Source organism: Chrysemys picta, chromosome 1 (assembly GCF_011386835.1).
Source record: "Chrysemys picta bellii isolate R12L10 chromosome 1, ASM1138683v2, whole genome shotgun sequence".
In the NCBI taxonomy this organism is placed as follows: Eukaryota; Metazoa; Chordata; order Testudines; family Emydidae; genus Chrysemys; species Chrysemys picta.
Genome location: NC_088791.1, coordinates 252,698,611 through 252,717,181, shown reverse-complemented (window position 1 = coordinate 252,717,181; position 18,571 = coordinate 252,698,611).

The window sequence follows — 18,571 nt, the reverse complement described above, 5'->3', positions numbered from 1 at the left end:
CAGTTCTGAGAAATTCTTACTGATAGCAACAGAAAAATCAAGGTAATGAATGATTCATGACAATTATTTATTTGATGATTTAGATAACCATGCTAAAAGATGATGTTTCCATAAGAATCTCATGTACCTCATCAGATGTACTGAAAATACTTAAAGTCCAAATAACTGTTTTCAATTTAGTTTATGGAAGGAAAAGGACTATATTGTTAGAATCACACCTGGACAAACTAATCAACATTTACAATTTGTTTTTGAAAGAGAGCTCCTCTGCCCTACATATACATAATCTAAAATTGCTTCTCACCCATCCCCATCCATTTGTTTGTTCCATCCATGTGTTGTATCTTGTCATTATCATGCACTGTAAGCTCTCTAGGCTAAGGACTGATTTTTTTTTAACTACATCTGTTCAACACCTAATAAAACAGGGCCCGATCCCTAATTGCGGGTTCCCATGCTACTTTGCTATAATTAATATTACAGAAGTTCTACTCCCATTCTTATCAGAACTAAATGACAGAAACCAAAGTTATTCGATATGAATTTGTCTTAAACAGGCTTGGAAAACGTTTCTATTTCAATTCAAATACATCTTTCTGTAAATTTAGTGCAGTCAATTTTTTTCTATCAAAACTTTTTTCCAGTGGAAAATTGAGTTGACAACAAAGCAAATTTTGACCTTTTAATGAAAACTCAAATGCCTCAAAACTGAAAACCCCAAAATTCTATTCAGAAATGCCATCATGGTGCTTCATGGGAGTTGTAGTTCAGGTGATTCATGCTCCCATTGTCCTCCAGTCAGGAAGAGAACAATAATGCAAGCACTTTTTTCATAGATTAGCTGTGTGCACAGTGTAGATCATCCCTTGCTGAAAAGATATCAAGAGGCAGTATTCTGTAGCAATCCATGCAGAAGTAACTGTGAAGAAGGAAATTATAAATGTGGAGTTGGGGTTTACACCATGGATAAGGTGTGCATAAAAAAAGTGCTCACAAGAGGCACTTGTGGGAGGAGCAGACTAACAGATGAAGATTGACAACATTGATAGAGCAAAGAAGGTGGTCAATGTGGTATAATAGTGTGTGGGGGGAAACCCTAAAATAAACCCATTTAAACAATCGGGATGTTTAAAGACATGACATTTTGGTTTAGAATAAAACCACGTACAATAAAACTTATCCTGTATTTCTTATGGTATGATATCTAAATAGTGTTTTGCTTCTCATCTATAATCTCAGAGCGATGATATTCTTTTTAAATTCTAAAAACCACAGCATAATGCACTAATTCCCAAATAAGATTCATGGACCACTGGTGGTCCGCAGAAAGATGGCTGATCACAGGATGCTGGCTTTCCTTATTTAAATACATCCCTCATTACTTTTTAATGTAAGCATTTTCTGTAGTTGCCACAGGAATATTATTGGAACATGAACTCAAGGGCAGGTGGTGTATGTGATCATATGGGGGAGATGGTCCAACAGGCATACTGTCTTAATATGTAGTCCACACTAAGAAGAAGCTTGAGACCCACGGGTCTACTGTGACTTAGGTGTTAGGATTAAGGTCCTCAAATATACCCCCAAATTCCTGTGAACATTTGGAGATGAACTTTAATCACTCCTCCCACCTTTATTGTGTTTGGATTTCAGTTTCAAAATCATCTTTGAACTTAAAAACACAACCAGGAGAGGGCCTATATTCCCTTGGTATTTAGAAAATGCAAAGTCATTTATGTTACGTTATTTATTACACATAAGACGTTCTGTTTTATTTACTAACTTATGTCAGAGGAATTTTGAAAATACTGAGCGGGACAGACTACCTCACCTACACTCACAACAAGTATGTCCCTTGTTGAGTTTGCAGAGCTTTCGTGAAAAATGAAGTGTTTCTTGAGAAACATTTCACGTTAGTTAACATTCAAATAAAGCTGAGAACAATGTTTTTTCCTGCTGACTTTATGAATATGGAAGTTTTATAGCAGCTTTAAATGGTGTATTTTTGAGTTGATTTGGTTGGACTAGTCCCATGATTTGTCACAAGATTCTGGTTCCCTTACTGTCTGAGCTTACCCAATTAAGTTAGGGAGGTGAAGAGGCCATTTGACAGTGTTTTATTGTGGTTAAGCCGCTATGTAAATCTTTTTAAAAGTGCCTGTGTTTTGACCCATCCCTCTATTCCACTCCCACTTTTCATACTCAGAATGACTTGGGAACTGATTGTCTGAAAATATTTTTCATCTGATACTTGGGTCTGACATTACACTGTAATTTGGCTGCCACAACTAGAGTGGAAGGAGAGGAAGATTATTTTAACTGCTGAATGATGATAGCTTGTGAAAGGGATTGGGATAGTCAAGAAGACTGAAAGTTAGTTGCCCAAGTGAGAAAGAACCATGGCATAAACTAGGATTTTATCAGTTGGTATGGAAAATAATTGGCAGATGTTAGAAAAGTTGTAGAGGGAGAAGCAATATAATGTAATGAGAGCCTGATGTGAGATGAGAGAGGGTGTCTTCAAAGGAAATTGTTGAGCCTAAGTGATGAGGAGGATAATGGAGTTATCACTGATGATGGAGAAAGTGGGAAGAGAGTTTAGGAAGATAGATGAGTCTGACTTCTGAGCCGCCTGTACTTCTTGCTCCTACTTCGCCTTTCAGCATCTCCCCAAGTATTACCCACTGCTGTAGCCATGTGCAACATACCCTGCTGTGAGAGGATCCTCTGATCCTTGAGCTTTTTCACCAAGAGTAGAACAGATGCCTTTACCTTGCAGATTCTGCTTATGTGAGGTTACCTCCATGTTTTCACTGGTTTAGCTGCTATGGGACAAGTGGTGCAGTCACTTTGGGCCCATAAGGTTAGAGGGGGCCCAAGCCAGAGTGGAAGAAGCTCCTATCTAGTTGCACACACCTATTCCCATTCATGATACTGCAAGCCCAGCAGAAGTTGAGCTGTGCTATACTGCAGTGAAGAAAGGTCACCAGAGAGTGAGACCTGCTGGCCGCCCAAGCAGGGAGAGGCTGGGATGAGGGGCCCCTTTGACTGAGGCAACCAGGATGAGCAGCTCACAAAGATGTGCAGAGAAGGTGTGGGGAAATGGTCAAATGGGGGGATGTGTGGGGATGCACAGGGGGGTGGAGACAGGAGATGTGGCTGCCCCTAGAGACAGAGTGCAAGGTAAAACCATTGGCTGCTTTGCATAGTGATGGGAAGGTGAGTGGGGGAGAGTGGGCTAGATCAGAACTGAAGGGTGGGGGAAAGGAGGTTGGAGCAGAGCTTGGGGATTCTGGATCAGAGATGGAAGGATGGGGGAAGTTACAGGGGCAGGGTTGGAGAGGAGCTGGAGGGGACTGAGAGAGGAAGCCAGGGGAGGGGTTGTGGAGGCCTGAAACAGGGCTGGGGGCATGGACAGGGAAAGTGCAGGGCAGGAGGGGAGCTAAAAAGTCCTTGGGGGGGGGAGGGGCGGTGATTGGATCAGGGATGAGGGAGATGAGGGCTGGACTGAAGAAGGTTGGAGAGGAATTGAGGGCGAATTGGAGGGACTGGATCAGAACTGAAGGGGAGCAAGGGGTCTGTAGGGAAGCTAGAGGGAAGCTGGCAGGAACCATGGAACCGGAGAGCTGGATTAGGGCTATGGGAGAGCTAGGCAGGAGCTGGGGAGCTTGAGGGCTTGGATTGGGGCTATGGGGAGGTGGCGAGGGTCAGATTTTGGAATCGGGCTTCCAAACTATTCTTCACCAGGGCCCTCTGGGGCCTTGTTATACCACTGCTCATTTTCTCCTCAGAGATGGAAGAACTGGCTGAATTTTTCCAAACATAAAGCAGATCTCTTAGTAAAACAAGTTTTATTTCACATCAGAGAGTGAAAACAAGTGAACTGTTTCCTAATCCTATCTAGATTTTACACATTGTTAAAAGTGAGATTTAGATACTGTAATTTAGAGAAAAGACTGTTAAGTGCTTACTTGATCCAGCAGACAGGTTAGCCTTCTGCCCTCATGTTGCCAGTCACAGAAAGCCTGTGCTAGAGTCGGAGCTCCTTTGTCTGGTGAACCGCGGCCACTGGGAGCTGCGGGAGGCTGTGCCTGCGGACGGTCAATGTAAACACTGTCTCACGGCCCACCAACAGATTACTCTGACAGGCCATGTGCAGCCTGTGGGCCGCAGGTTGCCCACCACTGGTTTACAGCCTCTGAAGACAAATATCAGAAAAGGTGGGGGTAGAGGAAAAAAGTCAGATAAACTTGCATTTTAGTTATATAAAAGCAATTTAGACCTGGCCATCTGTCACAGCATTCTGGGGTGCAATCCAGACCAGTAAAGGGTTGTGTATTATGAAAGTTTATCAAGTGAGATGTTTGATGAAAGCCTATGGGGAGGAGACAGCTTCTAGCAGGGATAAGAACTTTATCTGGGCTGTAAAGACAGAATCTCAAGTGCTAAGTAATTCAATCGATTCCTCCCCTGCTAGTTAGCCAATAGCTTTATTTACTTAATATGTAAATGGACCTTCATTGTCTCTGCCTGACAACCTGGCTGGTCAGAGAAGCAGCTGGTCAGACCTGTTTGCCAATTCACCTGACATGCCTGGTTTAAACACATTTTAGTAATCATTCCAGCATATATTCATAACTCTTAATAAACACCGTGTACATACATCATATAAGAGTGTTAATGACTAGTGAGTTCTCCAATGACATGTTACATGACACCTTTTAGGTACAGATTATAACCATAGTGGGCTGGGGTACACTGAAATGTACAGGCCAGCTGAAACTCATTCCTGAAACCAATGAGCCCCTTGCTTTCTGGCACTGGGATGCTCTTAAGGTCAGACCTTCTCCCTTACAAAGATGCAGGAGGAGCATTATCTGCTGATTGACCCAGAGGCAACAGGTCAGAGCCCTTTTTCCTGTACAATGTGTCTGTCACCATATTTTGTTTGCTCTTTACAAAGAAGAAACCCGTTTTCTCACTCTTGTCTGTTTACAGTCTCCATGACATAATATCAGAGAGTGTCCATAATTTCACCCAATAGAGTTGTTACAAACATTTCATGGTGACATTAATGACCAGCATGTAAGATTTCATATGATCTGTTATATTTAACCCTTTTAAATAAATATCATGACACCAGAGTATGAGGTGTAGTGAGTATGTCAGGCCTGACCTGAGTTGCTGGCCCAGAGCAGTGAACCACAAATTGGCCCCTGTGTTACACCCTAATAACTAGCTAATTGTTGTGGGAGTTGTATGTCATGAGAAGTGATTTGAAGAAGAGCACAGTGACCTTATGGGTCCAGTCAGGAAGGGCATTCTGCATGTCAGCATGGAAGTGGAAGAAGACTGGGAATGAGAAAGTTTGCAAAACAGGCAAACAAAGCTTATCTCTTAGGGTACGTCTATACTTATCTCCGGGTTTGGTGGCAAGCAATCGATCTTCTGGGATCGATTTATCGCAACTTCTCTAGACGCGATAAATCGATCCCGTAAGTGCTCGCCGTCGACACCGGTACTCCTGCTCCGCGAGAGGAGTACGCAGAGTCGACGGGGGAGCCTGCCTGCCGCGTGTGGACCTTGTACCTTGTAGTTCGAACTAAGATACTTCGACTTCAGCTACGTTATTCACATAGCTGAAGTTGTGTATCTTAATTCGAACTGGGGGGTTAGTGTGGACCAGCCCTTATTGTGGTAGTGTGAGGACAGTTAAGACATGGCTTGATTTTTATTCCAGCAATTGAGTGACAATTCACTTGAGAAAACCAAGGCAGCTGAATATAACATTTAACAAAGATATAAACAAACAAAAAACTGCTGCCTTGCTTCAAGTGTAAATTAGCCTACTACATATGCAGGCAACACCATTTCCATGGTTACAAATGACCTGCTAATCTCTTAAATTATCCAGTCAAGCTGAAAAACAGACCTCGTGAATAATTATAGTAAAAATGCAGAGCTGATGCAGTACTTGTAATAACTGAATCCCCTAAAGTGGGGAGTTTCTTTCCTGTTAGCTGTTACTTGTTCAGAGTTGCATGTGGTAAGGACATATCACACAACCTCTCTTGAAATGGCATTCACTGGATTATTAATCCAACATCTTTGAAGTGGATGTTGGGAGCACACTACATGCCTATTGTTGATTTATATGTATTTGAGAACAGGAAGAAACCCCAGTTACTTCCTGTGCGGAGGGTGGTGTTCGGAGTGCTTGTTGGTGCAGGGAGCTTGTGTTTCCTTATTTCATCCTATTTGTATTATATCTTTTAGGGCTGGTAGAATATCACCGATGCATTTGTTATTAAGGTATTTGAAGGAAAATGTAAAAGTTCAATGAATAATTGAGCAGCTCTAATGTTCCTTAACATATACTTGTTGTGCAAATATATATAAATTGAAGTTCTCTTTTTGTAAGTTTCTAAACCTAAATACCCTGTTCTCAGCCTGAAACATACATAAGAATAGCTCTTGCATGAAGGGTAAACATTTTTGCAATACATGCTGAGGACTGCATATTTAGTCAGAATTACAGTTATAATGAAGTGTTAACTTTCTTGTGATATGTTGACTTAAACAGAGTGACTGAAAACATCCCAAGTGATCCCAAATGCTCGTCAAGGGTCAAATTTGAGCTGGGTGAAATTTTTCGGCCAAAACCTTTTTTTTTTTTTTTTGGTCGGAAATGAATATGTTGGAATCTGTAGCTGTCCTTTTGATTTCTCCCTCTGCAGAGACTTAAGAAGGCCCACAAAGGGCAGGGATCCCTTGCAAGTGATGGGGTCTGTGCTGGAGCCAACCAATATAGATAACTGGGTGTGGTCAGGGTCTCCATCATCTGGGGGGAAGAACGACGGGGGACTCTGTTTTAAGGAGGGATTGCTTTTTAATAAAGGTTTGTAAAATGCCTAGCACAATGAGGCTCAATCTTTGATAGGGACCCTTTGACACTGTCATTCTAATTATTATAATTAATACAATCCTCAGGCATGCTGAACACCTGGTATTCTTATTTACACTAGAGTTTCACAGGTTCAGCATCTTTCCAGACTTTAACAGATTTAATGTTTTATTTCTGTTGTCTGTCTGAATTTGCATTCAGTCATGGTATTTTCTTCTATGTACGGTTAATTAACCTATGTTAGAACTTTGTTTGCATGTGTTTACATTCTTTATTGCGATTTTATAAACAAATAGGTAAATTGTATAGTGAGTGCATACACTATCATTATCCTGTATGGATAGAACAATGCGAGTGTAAAATAAATCCTCACATACAATTCTCAATATAGATGAGCTGACTATCAAGACTGTCCTAGGCACGTCATTTAGATGGATTTGGTTATGACAAGAACAGGTACTGAGAACACATTCCTAGTTTGATCTTAGTTCTCTGAAAGAAGATTACTATCGGGGTAAATTTAAGTGTCCATAGCCCCTTCTTCTACACACCCCCACTGTTGGTGCACATGAGAGCACCAGAAGGGGACCTTGCAAAGGGGGGGAAATGGCTAAGTAATAAGAGTTTATAAATCTATGTAGTCTCTATTTACCACTGAGTAGAAGAAAAAGGGAGTATCCAGATGCAGGAAATGGACACTGTGTTCCATGGCCCACCTCTCCCTTTATACCCACAATCTATGTGAAACAAAAGATTAGTTAATCCTGCTCATAACATGATTAAGTGCTACTCAAATAGGGTTCACAGACCATTGAGGAGTCCCAGAATGGGTCTAGCATCCAATAGCAGTATAACTAGTGACCAACTGTATGTAAGGGACTGGGGCATAGGGTGTCTGTCCTAGTGGTCACTGCTGGGCTGAGGTCTGCCCACCAAGGACAGGACTTGGAGGAATCACAAGAACCAGGTTCCGTAAGCAAGAGTCTGGGTCAGAGTCAGGCTGGGATCAGAGATCAGAGATCAAAGACAGTTCCAGCCTGGAATCCAGAGGCAAGAGTCAGGGTCAGGCAGGAGTCAGAGGCTGGAGATCAGAGGCAGCACCTAGCTGAATTGAGAGGCAGGAATCAGAGTGATAAACAGGCTCGAGTCAAAGACTGGAGATCAAACAAAGCCTGGTGTTGCAGCAGGCCAAAGTTTAGTTGCGTGGGCAACCCCTGGCTCTTAAATAGGGTGCTTGGCCAATCACAGGGCCGCAGAGTACTGTCACTCTAGATCGCTTGAGTGGGACTTCCTGAGATACCTACTCTACATAGTGATCCCAGACTGTAGTGTTGCATGGCCTCTTGGTGGCATTGTGGGAATACCACCTGTCTCAGGCTCTACAGACCTAGGTTCTAGTCTCTGTGTCTATATGCTGTCTTGCCATTGCTGTGGCATAGAAAGCTTTGCAAACTCCTTCTCATTCTGTCCAGGGGAAGCAAAATGTCTCATGACCCACCAGTGGGTTACCCTGATGGGCCACATGCCAAAGGTTGCCGACCCCTGTTTTACATCTTTGCCAGTCCCAGAGAATAGGAGGTGTGGGTGGAATATGGCCCAATGACTGCACTTCAAATTCCACCTTGTTTCCCTCCATGAACTGTTTTACAAAATCTATGGCCTTACCTAAATTGCATTAAGTTGTAGTGGAAATTACTTAACTCATAATAATAAGTTGAAGAGGGCCAATATATACTGCAATAAATCACTTCAGGGTGTTGTCACATTGGGACAACGTTTTTTGAGTGGTTATGGTACTTGATCTTACACTCAAGGTATGGTGATGTCCTGGCAATCACTCACTCCTGACTTAGAATTTCTCTCTTAAAGAAATTACAAAAGTTTTGAGCTGAGGAATGTTGTTCGATTAATACAACAGACATGTAATGCAGCTTTCCTGTATTAGGGAGAGAAACAGCTGATTCCAAGCTTTGTGATAGATTTATATAGCAAAGATACAAGGTCAACAGAGCTACTGACAAGCAGTGCTGACTGGATCGTATCAAAGAATATCTTCTTTGCAAATAAGATGTGAAAGCAGAAGATTATAAAACTAGTGCTTGTGGGTTCATGCAAAGTATCAAAATTTGCACTTTCCCTAGAGACCATCACTCTTCAACATGAAGGGTACATCAACCAGCACTGACAAAGAGAAAAGAGTTGTACTTACGTTTTTTTCCTCAGCACATTTGCCGTATTCGTTGCTGCCTGCTATAAGTCTTGTAATAGGGTGACTCATCTGGGGCTGGCCAACCCTGGTTTCTGAATGAGCCCACCTGGGATTGATTGGGTGATTGGCAGTGGCAGCAGCAGAAGGTGTGATGGGCCACACAGAGGAAAGTAGAGACAGATGGGTTTGGTATCAACCGTGCTGGTAAGGAGAGCACTCCTGCCTGCAAAGGAAGAATTTCTTTATGTGGAAGAGTGGGGCAGAGAAGATTTGAGTGCCCCAGGAGGCAGTATGGGTATTGCAGGGAGATAACAGAAGCATGGGAAAGCAGGTCCCCAGACTAAGCGTACTCCCAAATATTTTAGGCGTGGCTAGAAGGGTCTTCCTCTTGAATAATGGGGTCTGTGGGAAGGAAAAAGCCCTGCAGAGGGAAAGAGACTCAGAGAGAGTCAAAGGGCAGAGCAGTCTGTATGCTCATGTCAGACTTGGGTGCCTGAGGTGAGGGAATCAAGTGGGGGCAGTGATAGTCACAGCGTCCCCTACTGGAATTGAGCAGATGGGGCAGGGTGTAAAGTCAGGTGGCTGCTGGGAAACATGACCAGGATGAGGGGACACCCAGTGCAGTGAAAGTGGATGTTGCAGTCATGGCAGCACCTCTTACAGCTGCCAAAATGTGCAATACATCATTAGGAGATCTGACCATAGAAAACCAGACCTGTCTAGTGGAGAAGTACTGAGTGGAGGTTGCTGCTTTAGAAAACGCTCAGGACAGAAAGAAAGAAAAGGGATGACCTAGCAGCTGATAAACAGGGTTCGGAGTTCCAGTAGAAATGCTGGAGGATGAAAAGGATGGACTTTGTCTCCTGATGTTTGATGTGCAGAGAGTACTCCAAGAGAAAGAGCAATTACTCTCAGAGGTCAGCCAGCTGAAAGGGGAGCTGGAGCATCTACAGGCAGAAAAACAGTCTAGTAAGGGATGAAGGAAGAAGTAAGGTATTGATGAATTGGGGTGGGGGCATGCATAAGGAGAGAGTATATTCCCACAGCTAGAACTTGCCCTGGGGTAGGCAAGTTTCTAGGGGAGTGGGGGGCAGGGTGTTTGTGGCTAGCTAACCCTGAAGGATTACTGAATGAGCCACACCTGGATTGATCAGGTGACTGCCCTATAAAGAACAGCAGATAGCTGCAAAGAAGGGGGTTCTCAGGAGGTAGACCACCTGTATCTGATGGGTGGTGACACACCTAAGAAATATATAATACAGGTGACAATCTCCTCCCTTGGTTACACTGTTCTGTGACTACACTCATGAAATGGCTTTGTATTCTGTCCGTTTCCCAGTTTAGAACCTGTGACACTTTCACCTTGTAGATTATTCAGTTATAGTAAATTCAATTTAAAAAGTCAACAGTTGACACACTATGATATCATAGATACCACAATTATTTCCTATTGGGAGAAAGCGGTGCGATTGAAGATACCATGGTGCGCCAGCTGTTGGGGAAATGTGGCTCTTTTAAAAAGTAACCAGTATATCTGTATTAAATTGTGTCAGATTGCTTTGTATAACACCATATTAAAATTAAGATTTGAAGTTTTTAGTTTTAGCTGAGATGTCTTGGCAGAAGTTCACTGTAATTAAGGATTTATTGCTAATATTTAGTTGAACTAAAAGACAGACCAACATTTTTGTGCTGCTCTTGAACCAACACTCTTGCTGTCAGCACTCAGCTTCATGCTACTTTAAGTCAATTTCACACGTGAGAGCTGAGGCCAAGTGACATTAGGTAGAAAAATGCTACAAAATGCTGGGGATTTGGTCATTTATTTGCTGAAAAAAATGCCACTCAGGTTTTTTCCTAACTAAATACCTGGAAGTGGGGTGGTTGGTGTGTGTGTTTGTCTTTAGGCATATGGAGCCTGGCAAATGATATTGAAAATTTTCCCTGCCTAACATATGAAGCATTAACCTCCCACCTCCCTTACAGGCCTTGTTGCTTTTCTTTAAAGTTTACTTGTCAAAAGTGGCAAGGGGAAGAAATATGAAAAGAATTGTGGCATTTGGAAATGGGTGGGGAGGAAACTATCATGTCATGCGATCAGACACTCTAACAGCCAGTGCAGAATTGGTCTGTATTGTGAGTGTATTAATGTCTTCTCCTGTCTTATTTTAAAAGTGCATAGTGCAGAGCAAAGGTTTCCATTATTTCACTGGAAAATGCTTCCATAGTCTCTTCTTAATTTCATCCCATTATTCCTACTTATTCCCCTCTTATTATGCTAACAAATTCATAATCCTCATTGTAGGGTTTTTAAGAGTTACACCTCTTTCCTTGTAACTCAGTCCTTGCAACTGCTGGCAAAGGCTCCAATCCTGCCAGCTGTGCTGGGTGCAGGGGCATGGGTCTGCCCATGCAGAGAACCTTGCAGGAGAGAAGCTTGAGTATGTTCCATTAACTCCTTCCAGTTTGTCAATACTTCATTGTAATGTGGTGCTTTGAACTGAACAAGGTATTCCTGGAATTCTCACACCAGGGCCATATGTAAAGGGACTGTTATCTCCCCAGTCGATGATGTCATGCCTTCGTGTAATCTCTAAGTTATTCATCTAGTGGGGAGGTGGGATAGCTCAGTGGTTTGAGCATTGGCCTTCTAAACCCAGGGTTATGAGTTCAATCCTTGAGGGGGCCACTTAGGGATCTGGGGCAAAATCAGTACTTGGTCCTGCTAGTGAAGGGAGGGGACTGGACTCAATGACCTTTCAAGCTCCCTTCCAGTTCTAGGAGATAGGATATCTTTATTTATTAAGTTAAGTTCCATTATCACTCCTTGGCTTCATTCAGCATTAGTTTCTTAGGTGTTAAGTATCTGTGTTTAAGAATAGTGTTTCCCAAGATGCATTACCCTGCATTTTCCAAGCTGAATTTCCTTTTGCTGGTATTTCTAAAATGGTTGGTTTTAGATTTTCTCTTCACACTGATGGGTATTCTCAATGCCTCCTAATTTAGTATCAATTTAGCCTCCATCTAGACAGTCCTGACCCTTTCTAGACCATCCAGCTGAATTTAATGGAGGTGGGGTTGCTAATGCTCTTTCTAGCCAGGAAGGAAGAGGGCTCCACATCTCTCTATATTCCCGAACCTTTTGTCTGACCCAATTTTCCTCCCATCTTTCTCCTTCTTTATGCAAATTAGAAATCTACTGGTTTTTGCTTTGAATGTCAGTAGGTGCAGAACACTCTTTAAATAGTATGGCCTGAATCTGCTAAAAGGAATTATATATAATATAATTATATATAATAATATATATATAATATTATAAAAAATTATAAGAATTTATCTGCTCCATTTGGATGTGTAGATGGGTCTTTTGGGTAGGTTTTGAAAGCAACATCCAATGTGTCGGAGAGACCCCTGTTTCATTTGTTTCTGTCTGTGCATCCTCCTGGCTTTCATCTCTTCAGTTTCAGCTTTTTTGTTACTGGTAAACCCCTTTTGGGGAAGGCTGATGAAGAGTGTGTAAGTGAGCAGTGCATGAGGGATGCAACTGACCACACACAAAGTGCACAAATGCAAAAAGAAAACACTGAAAAAAAGTAATATAAAAGAAACAGCAGTGCTTGTTAAGCTTTTGTTTTTCAAAAATGTTGTTTCAGCTAGTAACATGGTGAAGCTGTGCTATCAAGTCTCTGGCTGATAAACTCAGTTAACAGTGCTGAATTAAATCATTTTACTGGAAAATGTTTGTTTGTCTCCCAGACTCCTCCAGGATTTGTGCAGGCAGAAATTTCTGAACACTTTCTAAGCATTTTCCCTTTGATAATAACCTTGCATGGTTCCTTTGTGCCCCAACAACCAGTTCTCGTAGGCCACACAGAGGTAAAACATAGCGTATGCATGCCCACATAGAGAAATTGAGGTTAAGAAAACTATATAAATGGGGCTGCTGGTATTCATTAAAAGGGGAAAGAAATGACAGCTGTCAATTTTATAGGTAACTTACTTCCTGTATACACACAGTGATTTGCAAGCAGAATGCTGGTAATAAATTAGTCTGTAAGTGTTTCAGTTAGGGTGACCAGATAGCAAGTGTGAAAAATCGGGACAGGATATGGGAGGGGGTAAGAGGCATCTATATAAGACAAAGTCCCAATTATCAGGACTGTCCCTATAAAATCGAGACATTTGCTCATCCTAGTTGCAGTCTTGTGCATCTGAAAGCCTTAATATAAACTATTACAGAATACATTTTGTGTGAAATAACACTGAAACCAAAAAAATAAATGTAATCTTCCTCTTTGATAAAGTTTACCCCCATGTTTTCAGAACACCCCCTTTAGCTTTCTTAACCTCTCAATTCTGTTTTAATTCTCTACACCTGTCATCCCTACTCAAAAGTATATTAGCATTTTTTATTTTTTTCTTTAGTAAAAAATCATATTAAACTGAAATTAACATATTGTTATCAGTCACTTTACCCCATTAAAAGGAGGAGTCTCTTTTCTATATATATCTTAATTTTGCTTTATAAAGTTTAGCTTGAACTGAATGAATCTTGAAGACCTGAACTGGACCCTTCAATCAATCCTTGCACCAAACTATCCTGACTTAATTTGATCTAACTGGAGCTAGCAAAATGAGCTACATGAACGTAATGTACAGAGAAAGTATGGTCAGAATTAATAAACAAGAAATGCAGTTCTTATGCTAATTTGCATCTAGTTTTTATTTTAAAAGAAATCTACACTGAATACAGGGTTATACATTAATTTTTTAGATTCACTTCTGGTCTCTGTGTTTTGCTACATGATGGAATGAGGTCATTCCAAGGGTATAGTACAATGTCCTTCAGTCGCCTGGAACAGGAAAAGAGTGCATGACAAAGATTTATGGCTGAGTGCTGCACATATATAGGTCAATATCTACATTTTTAGGCCAGCTCTGTTATCCAGAGAAAAGTCATGTTAACCAATAGACATACAAAGCTTTGACCCAGGCCACGTAAGTGTGTGGGAAGCTGTTTAGAGCAGCAACCAGTCAAAGGAAACATCAATGAGGGGAACTGGGAAGGCAGAGGGACCCTGAGGAGAAGCCTGGTCAGCTTGCATGCATTCAGTAGCTTCAGCTTTCCCAGCTGACTTGGGGGAGGAGTTGTGATGGGATGGCATACACAGTATTGGCCTGTGGAGGATTGTGAGAAGAGTGAAAAGGTTAGTCTTGCGGAGGACTTTAATGGTATTTAGGGACTAGAGCTGGGCAAATGACTGTGTTTTTGTTTTGTTTTTCCAGTTCAGGGGGAGTTGCACTACCATCTCCTTCTCCTCTGGTTGTCCCGTGAATGTCCAAAACAAATTGTGTCAAATTCGTGAGTAATTTTTTGTTGACAGAAACTATGTTTTTGCAACAAGTGAACCATTTGTCCAATAAATTCCATAAGAACATAAGAATGGCCATACTGGGTCAGACCAAAGGTCCATCCAGCCCAGTATCCTGTCTACCAACAGTGACCAATGCCAGGTATCCCAGAGGGAGTGAACCTAACAGGTAATGATCAAGTGATGTCTCTCCTGCGATCCATCTCCACCCTCTGACAAACAGAGGCTAGGGACACCATTCCTTACCCATCCTGGCTAATAACCATTAACGTACTTAACCTCCATGAATTTATCTAGTTTTCTTTTAAACCATGTTATAGTCCTAGCCTTCACAACCTCCTCAGGCAAGGAGTTCCACAGGTTGACTGTGTGCTGTGGAAGAAGAACTTCCTTCTATTTGTTTTAAACCTGCTTCCCATTAATTTCATTTGGTGGCCCCTAGTTCTTATGTTATGGGAACAAGTAAATAACATTTCCTTATTCACTTTCACCACACCACTCATGATTTTATATACCTCTATCATATCCCCCCCCCTTTAGTCTCCTCTTTTCCAAGCTGAAAAGTCCTAGCCTCTTTAATCTCTCTTCATATGGGACCCGTTCCAAACCCCTAATCATTTTAGTTGCCCTTCTCTGAACTTTTCTAAAGACAGTATATCTTTTTTGAGATGAGGAGACCACAGCTGTACGCAGTATTCAAGATATGGGCGTACCATGGATTTATATAAGGGCAATAAGATATTCTCTGTCTTATTCTCTATCCCTTTTTTAATGATTCCTGGCATCCTGTTTGCTTTTTTGACTGCTGCTGCACACTGCATGGATGTCTTCAGAGAACTATTCACGATGACTCCAAGATCTCTTTCCTGATTAGTTGTAGCTAAATTAGCCCCAATCATATTGTGTGTATAGTTGGGGTTATTTTTTCCAATGTGAATTACTTTACATTTATCCACATTAAATTTCATTTGCCATTTTGTTGCACAATCACTTAGTTTTGTGAGATCTTTTTGAAGTTCTTCACAGTCTGCTTTGGTCTTAACTATCTTGAACAGTTTAGTATCATCTGCAAACTTTGCCACCTCACTGTTTACCCCTTTCTCCAGATCATTTATGTATAAGTTGAACAGAATTGGTCCTAGGACTGACCCTTGGGGAACACCACTAGTTACCCTTCTAGATTCTGAAAATTTACCATTTATTCCTACCCTTTGTTCCATGTCTTTTAACCAGTTCTCAATCCATGAAAGGATCTTCCCTCTTATCCCATGACAACTTAATTTACGTAAGAGCCTTTGGTGAGGGACCTGGTCAAAGGCTTTCTGGAAATCTAAGTACACTATGTCCACTGGATCCCCCTTGTCCACATGTTTGACCCCTTTGAAGAACTGTAATAGATTAGTAAGTCATGATTTCCCTTTACAGAAACCATGTAGACTTTTGCCCAAAAATTTGTTCTTCTATGTGTCCGACAATTTTATTCTTTACTATTGTTTCAACTAATTTGCCCGGTACTGACATTAGACTTACCGGTCTGTAATTGCCGGGATCACCTCTAGAGCCATTTTTAAATATTGGCGTTACATTAGCTATCTTCCAGTCATTGGGTACAGAAGCTGATTTAAAGGACAGGTTACAAACCATAGTTAATAGTTCCGCAATTTCACATTTGAGTTCTTTCAGAACTCTTGAGTGAATGCCATCTGGTCCCGGTGACTTGTTAATGTTAAGTTTATCAATTAATTCCAAAGCCTCCTCTAGTGACACTTCAATCTATGACAATTCCTCAGATTTGGATGGCGCAGGTTTGGGGATCTCCCTAGCAACCTCAGCTGTGAAGACTGAAGCAAAAAATTCATTTAGTTTCTCCGGAATGATTTTATCATCTTTAAGTGCTCCTTTTGTATCTCGATCGTCCAGGGTTGTTTAGCAGGCTTCCTGCTTCTGATGTACTTAAAAACATTTTGTTATTACTTTTTGAGTTTTTGACTAGCTGTTCTTCAAACTCCTTTTTGGCTTTTCTTATTACATTTTTACACTTAATTTGGCAGTGTTTATGTTCCTTTCTATTTACCTCACTAGGATTTGACTTCCACTTTTTAAAAGGTGCCTTTTTATCTCTCACTGAGATTATCTCCACTCAGGACTAAATCCACCTATCTCTCTAACAGAGACAAAAAGAGAGGGAGCTTATTTTTTGTGGGGATTCACTGAGTTGATCCTGCATGTGATCTAAAGATCGAGAACTTCGTGGGTGAAAATAGGTGTGTTACAAGGCAGTAATTCACCACCTTTCCCACTCTGTGACTCCGCCCTACCTTTTCATCCTGGGACCACCCCAGATCCTCCCTCCCTACTAGCTGAGCTCTAGCTGGGGCTTCCATCCTATTTAGCAATATAGAAAGACAAAGGGTGCAATATAGACTCCTGATTGAAGGGGAAAAGTAGGTCTCTCCAGCTCCTTCTGTCCTTGTCTTAATGTACTTCATATCAAGGAGGAAGAAGATTAAATATCTTCTATTCTGCTCTTGTTTGTGTGTTTAAACTGCCAGAAGCTATGGATATTAGAATTTTCCAGTCTTCTCAGTATAACAGTAGGGGACTGCTATCGAGCTTCTTGGTAGGTAAATCCTCGAAAACACAGCATTTTCTTGCACACTGCATGCTTTTCTTAGTTCACTGTCAAGAGAGCCAGCTTTAGAAAAAGATGGCATCATTCTGCATCACATCACTGAAGAATACAGATCATCTTTTGATTTGTTAAATTGTTAGGCTATCAGCTCAAATTCTGGTGGGTTTAAGCAATTTTAATCAGATAAACTTACTTTATAAAATAACTCTAAAATCAAGCTGAAATTGTTAGGTCATACTATTATCCTTTACCAAAGTAGTTCAATTGAATCCAATTTAAAAAAAAAATAATGCTTTTTTTCATTTTAACTGGAATGTCATTATGGATTGTAAGAGTCTACAGGTCATATAAACTAGGAGGGAATGTGGAAAAGAATGAGTGTTCAGTACTTTAAAAAGATAGGACCATTGTGGCTTTGAGTAGGGTTTCATAATAGCAGTGCTTCAGCCTAAATTCAGTTTGAAGGTAATGGAGGTTAAAATAATCTCCCATTGAGGACTGACCATGTGAAATGGCAACAAATGAAAGTAACAGTTTTTAAAACCATTGAAGCACAGCCACCAAGTGCAATTTGAAGACTGGCCTCTCTGCAGATAGCTGGAGTATGACAGATGGGGAAAAAGCAAGATTAGATTGATATGAGTTTGTAGAAGTGGTGTGAAGGGTGATAGATCATCACCCTGCTTGACATTGAAGTGAGAACAGTTTATATTCATTTTTTTTACCCTGTGATATCTGTTCATGTACTGGAGAGACAGAGAGAAAAAGCAGATCCCAGGAGAAGTCAAGTGGTAGTTGGGAACACATACTTGGGGAGATAGTGAGCTTTCATATTCTTTTTCTATGGCACGGCATTGCTAAACTAAGCCCTTCTTCTGCTTACTCACTCCAACTAAATTTAATTTGTACTTTATGCTTTGGCACATGGTAACAAATTATCTAACATTTCAAGTTTATCTTTCATCAGCCCAGTCCCATGATTGGAATGAAAATTTATTTTGAAGTAAAGCTGCAAAGGCTTAACATACATTTTAATCAAGAAGAGCTCTATTTCTGGTGAGCTGGGCAAATACAACCTTTCCTCCCTGAAACTCTTATCTAGGCTAAACCAGGATCCCTTTTTTCCCCCACCCCTCCTCTTGAGTTTTACGCTATTCTGTGCTCCCACCTTGTACCAAGGCCATCAATTCCTTACTCCATTTGTTATCCTCATACTTTCCTATTATGCACCTTGAGTTAATGAGGATTCTTAATCACAGTAATACAGTTTTGCAGGCTTCTCAAAACAAAGTCCAAATGGCAGTGTGAGAAAGAGTTGCTACATTGGATACCTTTCAACTGCCTTTTCTTCCTTTGCCTCTTTGTAGTGACTGTTCCACCAACATAGTCCATCTGGCATTGGTTTAATTGGGCCATGTTAGGTGCCAAATAACCTTAAAGGTTGTCATTAAGAA